At 38.7% G+C, this 11,790-nt stretch overlaps 1 pseudogene; it reads right to left on the reverse strand.

The window, feature by feature from the left end:
- Positions 1–1,746: 1,746 nt before the first annotated feature.
- LOC120236689 lies at positions 1,747–11,412 on the reverse strand (annotated as a pseudogene).
- Positions 11,413–11,790: the final 378 nt, after the last annotated feature.

The raw sequence follows: 11,790 nt of genomic DNA on the forward strand, positions 1-11,790 counted from the left end.
ACAGAGCACAGAGCTCCACAGGTTGTTACTGAAAGACTATGTACATCAATGATGCTGTAATCATGCTTATTCACCTTCTCCTAGCAACTCCACACAGTAGGTAACTGCCAATTTAACCAGGAAGAAACACAGGAGAAAACACAGCAGCTGCACACAGCCTGCTCCGTGAATCCTTTGGGAGTTACAAAATAAATAAAATGAAACTAGTGTGGATGCGTGTGTGTGTGTGTGTGTGTGTGTGTGTGTGTGTGTGGATGCGTGTTGAAGGAAAGGGGGTGTGTGATGGTGGGGGGAAGACGAAAGGGAGAGAAATGGATGCTGGGCTGCTTGTGCATTTCAGAAGAAAAATGAGAGAAAGTGAACATAAAGGGAATCAGAACTGAGTCATCTGCCAAGCTCCCAACACATGGTGAGCTTTCTTTGAAACAAGCACAGACCCTGAATATGAGAACAGCTATTGCTATCCTCAAGCTGCTAAGAAAAATACACTTAAAAGCACTATCTCTTTTTGCCTGTTTGGAAAAACAGATGTAGTTTTATTAGTCCCTGTAAGATACCTTACTGTTACCTTGAGGTTTAAGGTAGAGATAGTCACAGATAGAAGAGACATGATAATATCTCATATTTATTGAGTATTCAGTCTATGTCTGACACTGTTTCTAGTACCTCACAGTTTACCATTTTAAAATTCTTACAAAAGTGCTATGAAAGGTAGGTAATATTGTCATTTAACAGCTGAGGAAATGGAGAAAGAGCTATTTCCCAGATTTAAAGCCAGCCCTTTAAAATGAACACTACCTATGATTTTACTAAGGTCTTCCAATATAAAGTCACTATGTGTGTCTAAACACTGAGCGCATCTAGTGGTCAAAATCATAATATACGGAAAAAGCATCTTTGCAAATTTTTATAGAAAGTGTCTTCTGGGACGCCTGGGTGACTCAGTGGTTAAGCGTCTGACTTTGGCTCAGGTGATGATCTCACTGTTCCCGAGTTAGAGCCCGGCCTCAGGCAAGCATGAGCCCAGCTTCAGGTGACCTTGTGTCCCACTTTGGTGAGTCCTGCTTCTCTCTCTCTCTCTCTCTCTGCCCCTCCTTGGATTCTCTCTGTCTCTGCTCCTGGATCCCCCTCTGCCACTCTCTGTCTCCCCCCACCCAAAAAAAAAAAAAAAAAAANAAAAAAAAAAACTATCTTCCTGTCTTCTGATTTACAAATTAGAAGAGGTGAGCTTTTCTGTGCTATTCGGGCAGAGTTATAGAGTTGTACAGGTGTTGTTTCTGGGTTCCCATAATAATTTCAAAGGAAACTTTCACAGTGTCAGATGTCTGCAAACGATGTCCTCAAGTTCCTTGCATCAGGAGCCCATTTCGGTGGCACAGACCTTGACTTCTAAATGAAACCACCATCTACAGAAGGAAAAGTGATGGCATTACCTCGTAGATCTGAAAAGGCCCTGGGAGAAGCTTTCTGTGTCGAAAACCTGGCTGCCCTCAGGACCATACTCTCCAGGAACACGGGCCAGCCAGCTCTGCTGAAGTCTGCTGCCGCCTCTGCAGCCTCTCCAGTTGGTGGCCACCTTGCCCCAGAACTTTCTCGAAGCAGGAGGCAGCCTCCTGGGAGCGGCGGCCCAGACTTCCGCCGTCACTGACCCTAGGGCTGACCCCCGGCCTGCCGAGATTTGGCATCTTATCTTAACCCATCTATGCCAGGTCTGCGCCATGTGACCACGCCACCCCTGAGCAACAACTAGGGGGCTGGCTCCGTGGGGCTGATGTGGGGGGCGCGGGGGAGGGAGTTCTGTGTCCACGGCCCCATCTCCCTGAACGGCCACAGACGGTCACGCCTGGTCTCTACCGGCCCTGAGAAGCCACGGAGCCTGTTAAGGAAGAGCAGGACGCTGCCCAGACGGCTGTGAACCTGAGAGACCTCAGGTGGACGGGCAGCTCCGGCACCGAACTCGCGGGGACGCAGCACGAGCCCGCGGCCTGGCGCGCGTGCGCTCTGCGCCTGCTCGGGGCGCCCCCCTGACGCTTCAGCGCGAGCCCGCGCCCGACCCGCTGCGGCCCCGGGGTCTCCGCGCCCGGTGGGCAGGGACCACCACGAGGGGTCGCAGGCGCTTCTACACCCTCGTGAGCACAACGTGGAAATGAGGTAGGCAGAAAATAAAGTTTCTAGGAAAAAAAGAAAAGTTAAATCAACTCAGGCTTCAGTTTTCCTTTCTCCAACGAGTTGTTCCCTGAACTCCGTCTGAATGTAATGTCTTTGGCTAGCAGACAGCTCTACATCTTTACAACCTGACCCCTGTGACCATTTTCCAGAATTGTCAGAAATAAGTCAGTCATTCCTCTGAAAGTACTGATTTTGCCTTCCCTGTGCCTTCATTTATAATCCTAGATACATTCACTTAATAAAATCTTCGCTGACTTTTCCTTAATGAGGTAGTCAACATCTGAACTGTGCTCTCAGAGATGAATCACAGTGAAAAATCTCTAAAATGCAAGCACTCCACTACTATTTTATGAGCGAAACACCACAGTCCTTGAGGTTATAACCCCCTTTAAGGTCACAAATGGTTTTCTAATTATGCCAAAAAATTTCAAGCCATCAAATTGGGTAGTTTACCAATAATATTGCAATGTTAAAAATGAGGACTATTCTACTGAAGTGTCCGTGAATTTTGTCATCGAAACTTATTTGCCCTTCTTTTGCTATCTCACTTCTGTCACATATTGATACGTATGAACGCTTAGTATACTGATGACACCCCCAATATACAAAAATCCTTAATTGTTGCTTTAAACGTTTCATAAAGTAAAACTAAAACTTGAACAATAAGCTATTTCAAAAAGCTCATGATTTATATCCTTGACCAATATAATCTTCAGCCTTAAGCAGGATCAAAAAGTTATTTGTTAATGTAGAGAATTCAAAGCATTTTCCTTTCCCGGTTTATAACTAATGTCTACATGATGTATTAATAGAATAAAAATAGGGGCGCTTGGGTGGCTCAGTCTATTGAGCATCCGACTTTGGCTCAGGACATGACTTCCTGATTCTTGGGTTTGAGCCCTACATCAGGTTCTGTGCTGACAGCTCAGAGCCTGGGGCCTGCTTCAAATTCTGTGTCTTCTTCTCCCCCTCTGCCCCTCTGCAACTTGTACTCTGTCTCTGTCTCTCAAAAACAAATAAACTTTAAAAAAAACTTTAAATAGAGTAAAAATAAAATAAATCACATTGAAGAAAATAGAACTGAGGGAATAGCATTCAACTTTTCTTTTTCCTAATTAATCTGTTGAGAAAATTTTGAGATATTGCATTCATAAAATTAAACCAAAAAAAATCTGACATAAGACAGAGAAATAAGAATACAAGAATGTATGCTAAGAAATTAAAATATGCTTGCCAAAACAAAGCATTCAATATGAGTTCTGGGGAGAAGTTGAGGAAATAATCCTAAATTAGGGTAAAAATTGATCCAATTTGTCTTCTTTCTCTCGTATGTTCCATCTGTTTTGCTTTAACTTTATATTCAGGTAAATTATCTCCATTATAGTAAGTAGTTTCTTCATTCCTATTACCTAATATTTTATTGGAATGTTGATAAAAATTTATAGAATGATTTTTCAGTATCTACAGACACCATGATATATTGCAGCATAGAACTGGATCCAAACTACCTGAATTTGAATCCCTGTTCTTTCACTTAAAAGAGTTATGTGATCTTTTGCAAGTTACTATTATGTGTCTGTTTCCTTGTGTATAAAGGAACATAATAATATTATCTTTCTCATAATGTTGATGTAAAGATTAAATGAGCTAATATACATAAAAAACTTAAAACAGTATCAGGCACATAGTAACTGCTCTATTAAATTGTTAGCATTAAAAATAATGTTTTAATTGTTAGCATTTATTGTTATTGATACTATTGCATGACTTTCCTCCTTCAGATGAAGTGTAATTATTTTAGGTTTACTGACCATGAACTATTTTCCAAATAATTTGTCATAGAGCATTATTGGTTTTATGCATTGCTAGTCTTCATTTTATTTAGAAACTTTACAGCCTAATTCACAAGTGAAATGTTTGAAATATTTGTAGCACTAACTTTATTGATTTTCATATTAAGGTTATACTATAACCAAGTAATAAATTGGAGGGAAAACAGTTTTAAACTTACAAGTTTGCACCCAGCAAATGACAAAGATAAATGATGACATATTCAGGAGCACCAAATTTGGAAAGCATACCACTCAAATACTCTTCTAGGATAATTACCTGATTCAGTATATTTGAAAAACAAAAAATAATAATTAGTAACTAAAATCAGAGACATATACCTAACTAGCCATAGAGATTAAAAACAAAATCCCAGGTTTAGTTCTGTGAAGAAGGGTTAGGAAGAAATTAGTTCAAATTAGACAAACAACTTAGGGGATCCAAAAAAGATGGCTTCAAGAAAAAAATTGATTACATTTTAAAACCTAAATTGTTATCTAAATTGATAAGTAAAAACCCAGAAAATATGTGAAGTTTTAACAATATGTCATATTGGATATTCCAAAAATTTCTAGGACAAAAAGCATTTTCAAATATTGGAAAAATTATAATAAATATGCTTTTGAATGCACAGATGGGCCTCTAAAAAATGAAGGTGTCAAGATGAAGATGCACATAATGAAGCTTCAAAATACATGAAAGCAAAAATAATACAAATCTAAGGAGAAATAGACAATTTGTAATTATAGTCATATAGTCATGACTATACTTCTTGTTTTAAATATTGATAAAACAAGATTATTTTATATTTCTCATTTTAAAAATTGATAAAACAAGTAAAGAGAAACCCAGTAAGTATATAAGAGAGCTGAACATCACTATCAGTAGACTTGACCTGATTGACATTTATAATACACTCCACTGAACAACAGCAAAATACACATTATTTTAAAGCACACACTTTGAATACTTACCAAAAGAAGTCACATTCTGGGTGATAAAACAATTCTCAAAAAATTTAAAAGGGTAAAATAATACAACATATATTCTCCGACCCCAGTGGAATTAAATTAGAAGTCAATAACAGAAATACCTTTGAAAAATCTCCATTACTTGAAAACGAAATAATATACTTTTAAATAACCCATGGGCCAAATAAGAAATTGAAAAGGAAATTATAATGTATTTTCAATGTATAAAGATGAAGATACAACATATCAAAATCTGTGAGAAATAGCTAAAGCAGAACCTGGGATGGGGGAATTTATAGCACTATATAGCTGTATTAGAAATGAACAGAGGTGGGGCACTTGGGTGGCTCAATCAGTTAAGCGTCCAACTTAGGCTCAGGTCATGATCTCATGGTTCATGGGTTCGAACCCCACGTCAGGCTCTGTGCTGACAGCCAGCTAAGAGCCTGGAGCCTGTTTCAGATTCTGTGTCTTTTTCCTTCTCTGACCCTCCTCTGCTCACACTGTGTGTGTCTCTCTCTCTCAGAAATAAATAAAAACATAAAAAAAAAAAAAAAGAAATGAACACAGGTGCCAGAAATAAATAAAAACATTAAAAACAAAAAAAGAAATGAACAGAAGTGCCTGGGTGGCTCAGTCGATTGGGTGTCTGACTTCAGATCAGGTTATGACTCACGGTCGGTGGATTTGAGCCCCGCATCAAGCTCTGTGCTGACAGCTCAGAGCCTGGAGCCTTCTTCAAATTGTATCCCTCTCTCTCTGCCCCACCTCCACTCACTCTCTGTCTTTCTCTTTCTCTCTCAAAAATTAATAAGCATTAAATTTATTTAAAAAAGAAATGAACAAAGATCTTATATCAGTGATGTAAGGTCCACATTAAGAAACTTAAAGGGATAAGAAAAATAAGTAAAAATAAAGAAATAAATATCAGAGCAGAAATCAATGAAATAAAACTCAGAAAAATAATAGAGATAATCAACAAAGGAAAAGTTGGCTCTTTGAAAAGATCAATAAAATTGATATTCCTTATTTTATTAACAAATACAAAAAGATGTCATGAACTGCGAAGATTCTGATATTTTGCCATTCATACAGGCTATCAGATCAGCCTACCAGCCTATTGTTGGGTTAGGAACAAAAAATTGTATATATTCCTCACACCAAAAGCAGTAGCCACACTACTGGCATTTTTGTACAGGTTGTCTGAGCTCTGATTCCCACAACTCCAGATAGTTTTGATAATTGAAACATTTTTCTTGAGTAGACTGGTTTAGAAAGTACAGAATTAAATTTCTTAGGTATCTACCCAAGAGAAATAAAAAGCAGGAGTCCACAGAAAGATCTGTACACAAATGTCTGTAGCAGAATTATTTTTTGTGGCCAAAAAGTGGAAACAATTCCAATGTCCATCAACTGATGAATAACTAACAAAATGTGGTAAATCAAAACAATGAAGCCCTATATATATACATATATCCCTATATATATCAGAAATGAAATACTGATACATGCTACAATATATATAAATCTTAAAACTGTTTTCCTATGTGAAAGAAACCAGAAAAGGCAAATCTGTACAGTCAGAAAGTAGATTAGTGGTTACCTGGGGCCGGGGGTAGGAAAGGGGATTGACTGTAAATGCACATAGGGTATTTTATTGGAGTGATGAAAATGTTCTTAAACTGGATTATGATTAAAATTGCACCACTCAGTAAGTTTGCTAAAACTCTTGAAATTGTATACTTAAAAGGGTTGAATTATATGGTATATGCATTATTCCTCAATAAAGCTGTTTAAAAGGCAAGGAAAAAAAGAATTATATTTCTTTCACAGTGGGTCCTCAAACATGTAGTATGTTCTACATCAAGAGTATTTACATAGTTATAATATTATCAAATGTTTATCAGTTTTCAGTTTTTAGAATTTAACCACTAGGTAAAACATGAGTCTTTTTATTTTAGTTACAAATAAAATATAAATGTTCTGAACTTTAATAAAAGTAATCACATAGCTGCCAGATATTGGGAGAACAACAGGGGGATGAGAAGTGGAGGGAAGTTAATAATCACTGACATTCTCGGGGCGCCTGGGTGGCTCAGTCAGTTAAGCATCCGACTTTGGCTCAGGTCATGATCTCAAGGTTCATGGGTTCGAGCCCTGTGTCGGGCTCTGTGCTGACAGCTCAGAGCCTGGAGCCTGTTTCAGATTCTGTGTCCCTCTCTTGCTCTGCTCCTTCCCTGCTCATTCTCTGTCTCTCTCACTCTCTCAAGGATAAATAAACATTAAAAATTAAAAAAAAAATGATAATCACTGACATTCTCAGCTTATATTGTGGAGAACTCAATGATAATGTTTGAAGTTGACTGATCAAGATATAAAAGTTTTAGTATTATAAACATCTTACAGAAGTGTAATATGTTACAATCATTACCAAAAAAGTACCAAAATAATAACTGAACTTAAAAAAATTAGGAGAAGAGAACAAGTTCTTGGTCTTTTCTGACTGTGGAGACATAGGTAATGTTTGATTTTGATAGTTCAGGATATCAAGGTTTGAGCTCCACAGCTATAAATTAATCCCCAGAGGAAATAAAACTGAAAATAATTCAGAGTTATTCAAAGGCTATTAATGAAGAGAAGGACTTCCGGTAGTAATAGGAAATTCAGTAAGAGATTTGATATTAATGTGTACCTTTCTCTCCTGTTTGATTTTTTTTTTACTGTTACATATTACATAATAAAGACTAAGAAACATTAAAATATATTTTTAATATCCTCTTGTAGCCACAAAATTAACTCAAGTTTAAAAATTAACTTATGTCTTTCAAACCAGCTTTTCCTCCAAATTTTCATGTTTCTGTAGGTTGGCACTTTTATTTTTATTTAGCTTTTTAAATTTGCATTTTCCCTTATTGTTTTAAATGTTCTACAATAATTGTATGTATTTTTTAAATTCAGGAATTTTTTTAAACTCTTGGCTATTACTTGCCCTTCATGTCCCACTGCCAGTCACCAAGTACTTTCAGTTCTGTTCCTGGTAGTAACTCAATATCAACCCCATCGTGTCCTCTCTACCACAGCCTGGTCTGGATCACCTGTCCCCAGCAGCTATTAGCATCCTATAATCACATGGTGCCCTGTCCATGAACTTTCTCAGGTTGTCTGCTGCTTGCCAAAGAGACTTAAACTCTTTCTTTTCAGGGTTTTTTTTTTTTTTTTTAGTTTTAAAATAACTTAAAAGTAAATACTTTTATTTATATAGTTGAGACCTTCTGCATATGCATTTTATAGTTTTGCTTACTTAACACAATGTGAGAAGCATTTTTGCCCATTTCCTGAGTATTAAAATACATATAATTATTGTGGAGAATTTGAAATAATAGTGGAAAATGCAAAGTAAAAAATGAAAGTTCCATGATAGGAAACAACCACTAAAAATCAGATTATGATATAGAGGTTTATAAAATTACATACTGCTTTATCCTTTTAAGATTTTACTATGGACATTTTCCCATTCTCTTAACTTTTCTTCAAAATTGTTCATCTAACTACTGCATAGTATACTATCGTTTGTACCATTATTTATTCACTCCTAATTTTTTTCCCAATTTTCCTTTATTACAAATAATCCTCTAATAAATATATTTTGCATATTAGTGACAGTCTGCATCTCCATTTCTTAAAAGCAAATCTGTATAGGAAAAACATTGGGTCAAGGATTATAAATCTAATATAATTTCCTTAATGTTTACTCCTATTTATTCTCTTTCTGCAATACATAAATTTTCCAATCTCAGGGAGCACTAGCGAATCATATATATTATATATCTTCCTTTAAAATTATTTACCAATATGATAAGCAAAAAAATTTGTTATTGATATTTCTTGTATTAATTTGGCAGGGGGAGGCTTTGTACCACTTAATAAATTACTTGCTCCACCTTTTGTTCATTTTTCTCTAATTGGGTTTATAATTTTTATTATTGATTTATAAATATTCTTTACATATTTATATAAACCTTTGTCCTATGATAAATAATGCAAATATTTCATTACCATTTTTGCTGTCATTTAGACCATTTTTTTAATGTTTATTTTTGAGAGAGAAAGACAGACAGACAGAGTGTGGGTGAGGGAAGGGCAGAGAGAAAGGGAGACACAGAATCTGAAGCAGGCTCCAGGCCCTTAGCAGTCAGCCCAGAGCCTGACACGGGCCCCAGACTCATGAACCATGAGATCATAACCTCAGCCAAAGTCGGACGCTTATCTGACTGAGCAACCCAGGTGCCCCAGACCTAACTTTTTTTTCAAGATATTTTTTTGTAGTAATCTCTACAACCAACGTGGGGCTTGAATTCACAACCCTGAGATCTAGCATCACAAGCTCTACCAACTGAGCCAGCCAGGTGCCCCTTTCCCTGATTTCATATGTGGTCAAATCTGTCCATCTCTTCTCTGTGGTTCTGCTGTTGCTCTTTTGCCTTGGAGGTTTTTTCCTCATGTCAGTATTTTATTTTATTCTAATTGATAGAGTTTCATTTTGTTTATTTAGTGCTCTAAATTATATGGAATTTACTTGTGTTTATATGAAAAGTACACACATAGCTATTTTTTCCAAAACTGTCATCCACAGCTCAGAATCATTTGTTGACATTTTTCTTCTGCCCTCATTGATTTGTATTGTGGCCTTTATCAAACAGTATCGTGTTATATATCCTAGTGTGTGTCCCTGAAGCATCTGTGCTATCTTATTGCTCCATCTGTCCATTATGTAAGTCCCACCATTTTAATAATAATATTTTGATGCACTTTAAGTTATATTTAATAGCTATTATTTTTCCAGGCATACATTGTCTGTCAATCTAACACCAATATTTCAATTATTGCAACCATTTATAGAGAAAGTGAGCTCAGAGAGATTAAGCCCACCAGCTAGTGCATGACAAAGTTAGAATTGAAACCTAGATTTGTATAATTCCAAGGCCTGTACTCTTGATTTGTATAATTCCAAGGCCTGTACTCTTAAACGCTTAAATAATTATCATCCTCCTCCTCCTCCTCCCCCTCCTCTGTTCCTCCTCCATTGACTAGATGGGAACTAGTCTTCTTTCTAAAGCAATCCGGTTTAAAAACAAGTTAAAGAGTCAAGAAAGAACACGAGATCTTTCAATAGAGAGTCAGACAAACATATAAAGGAGATCAGCCTTAGTCAGGAAGTTGCACCTGAGATCTTTTCTATCTTAGAAATGAGGTTGTCCGAGATTCTTATGAATTCATCATTTCCTTTAGTCTTCCACTCAAAAGTCTTCTCTAGTGACTGGATGCACGTTTGCTCCTTCCTCAAGCTCATGTGGAAGGCCAAGCCCTCATCGTGGGCCTTGCTCCAGACCCACGTGATCTCACTTGGCAGCTTGATTTTCTCTTCTATGTGGCCTTCAGTACTTGGTATCTTTGGCCTTGCCTTTCAATTCTTACTGTGTAATCCTCAACACACTTCTGTGATTCTTCATTCATGCAGTAGCCTTCAGTCACCTCCTTGCATTTTTCAAACCACTTGAAGAGGGCAAAGAAGGATTTTTCCATGTAATCCAGGTCTGCAGTAAGTTGGTCTTTTTCTTTCAAAACCCTCTGGATTTGGGCTTTGGCAAGTTCCTTCTATTTCTGAGCCTCCTCCAGCACCTGGTACAGGATCCCCTCAAACTCGTCCAAGATCCTCCCCATCTCCAGGTTCTTTGCGTACAGCTCCCACACCTGTTCTTCACCAGTAGCTTCACTTTTGCATTCTTCCACTGCCGTGTCTGGGTCTCTCTGGTTGTACTGCAACACGTCCACGATGGGCACTACGGGCACCACGAACCTCCTGGCCCAAGGACACAGGGACTTACCAGAGCTTCAAAAGAATCAAGTTCTGCCAGCTTGGCCTTGGGTGGGCTTCCAGAGGAAGGTATGCCTGCCTTGTGCAGCTGCTGCTTTCAGGGGCCATGAGCACTGGTCTCCTCCTGGGTAAAGCTTGAGGTACAAGGACTATTTCCTCAAGGCTGACTCCTAAACTCCTTCAGATAATCATTAGGTGCCTAGAGTATCAGCAGGGTCTCAGAAGCACTCCTCATTCACGTCCAAGGTAGGCTCTGGCCCCTGCTGCAGAGCCTGGGACACTGGGTCAGCAGGGGAGGCTATGAGTTCACCACCCGACTGTTAGTGGGAACCCATGCATCCAAGGAGTTCATGGTTCCCTCTGCGTTTCCACCAGGATCACCACAGGTTGCCAATTGCTGAGTCTAAAGGCAAGGTTGCTAGGAGGGGAGTCCTCCACCACCACAGGCCTGGGGCACAACGGCTTGCTCTAGGGGCATTCTGGGCGCCGAGCCTCTCCACCACCCACAAATGGGTTGCACTTTGGGTCGCCTAGGTTATAGGAGCGGGGGACGGCACTCATGTGCATATCCTCGGGGGCATTTACCTGCCTTTCCTTTTCAAGGAAAGTCTGAGGCCAAGTCTCTCTCCAGGCTTTCTTGGTCAGGGTGCCCCGCTGCTGACAACATCGTCAGAGAAGTCAAATTGTATCTGTATTTGGCCATTGGCTTCTACTTCTGAGGACCTAAGGATGTGGCCCTTCCAGAAAAGTACGACTTGGGGAAGGGAGCAGGTGGCAGGCCAGGGCCAGCCTGAAGTCTGTGAGGGACCCTTCTCCTACTGTGGCCTCTGAGAATCCTCCCTGTCTTGGGATACCATCCCAGGAGGGTCTTCTAGGATTTCAGAGGCGAATGTAATGCTTTTATCTAAGGAATAAGAACCAGACATTCCTCCTGGAGGTGCCCTT

Source organism: Hyaena hyaena, unplaced genomic scaffold (genome assembly GCF_003009895.1).
Source record: "Hyaena hyaena isolate Hyena2069 unplaced genomic scaffold, ASM300989v1 scaffold_159, whole genome shotgun sequence".
Taxonomy (NCBI): Eukaryota; Metazoa; Chordata; class Mammalia; order Carnivora; family Hyaenidae; genus Hyaena; species Hyaena hyaena.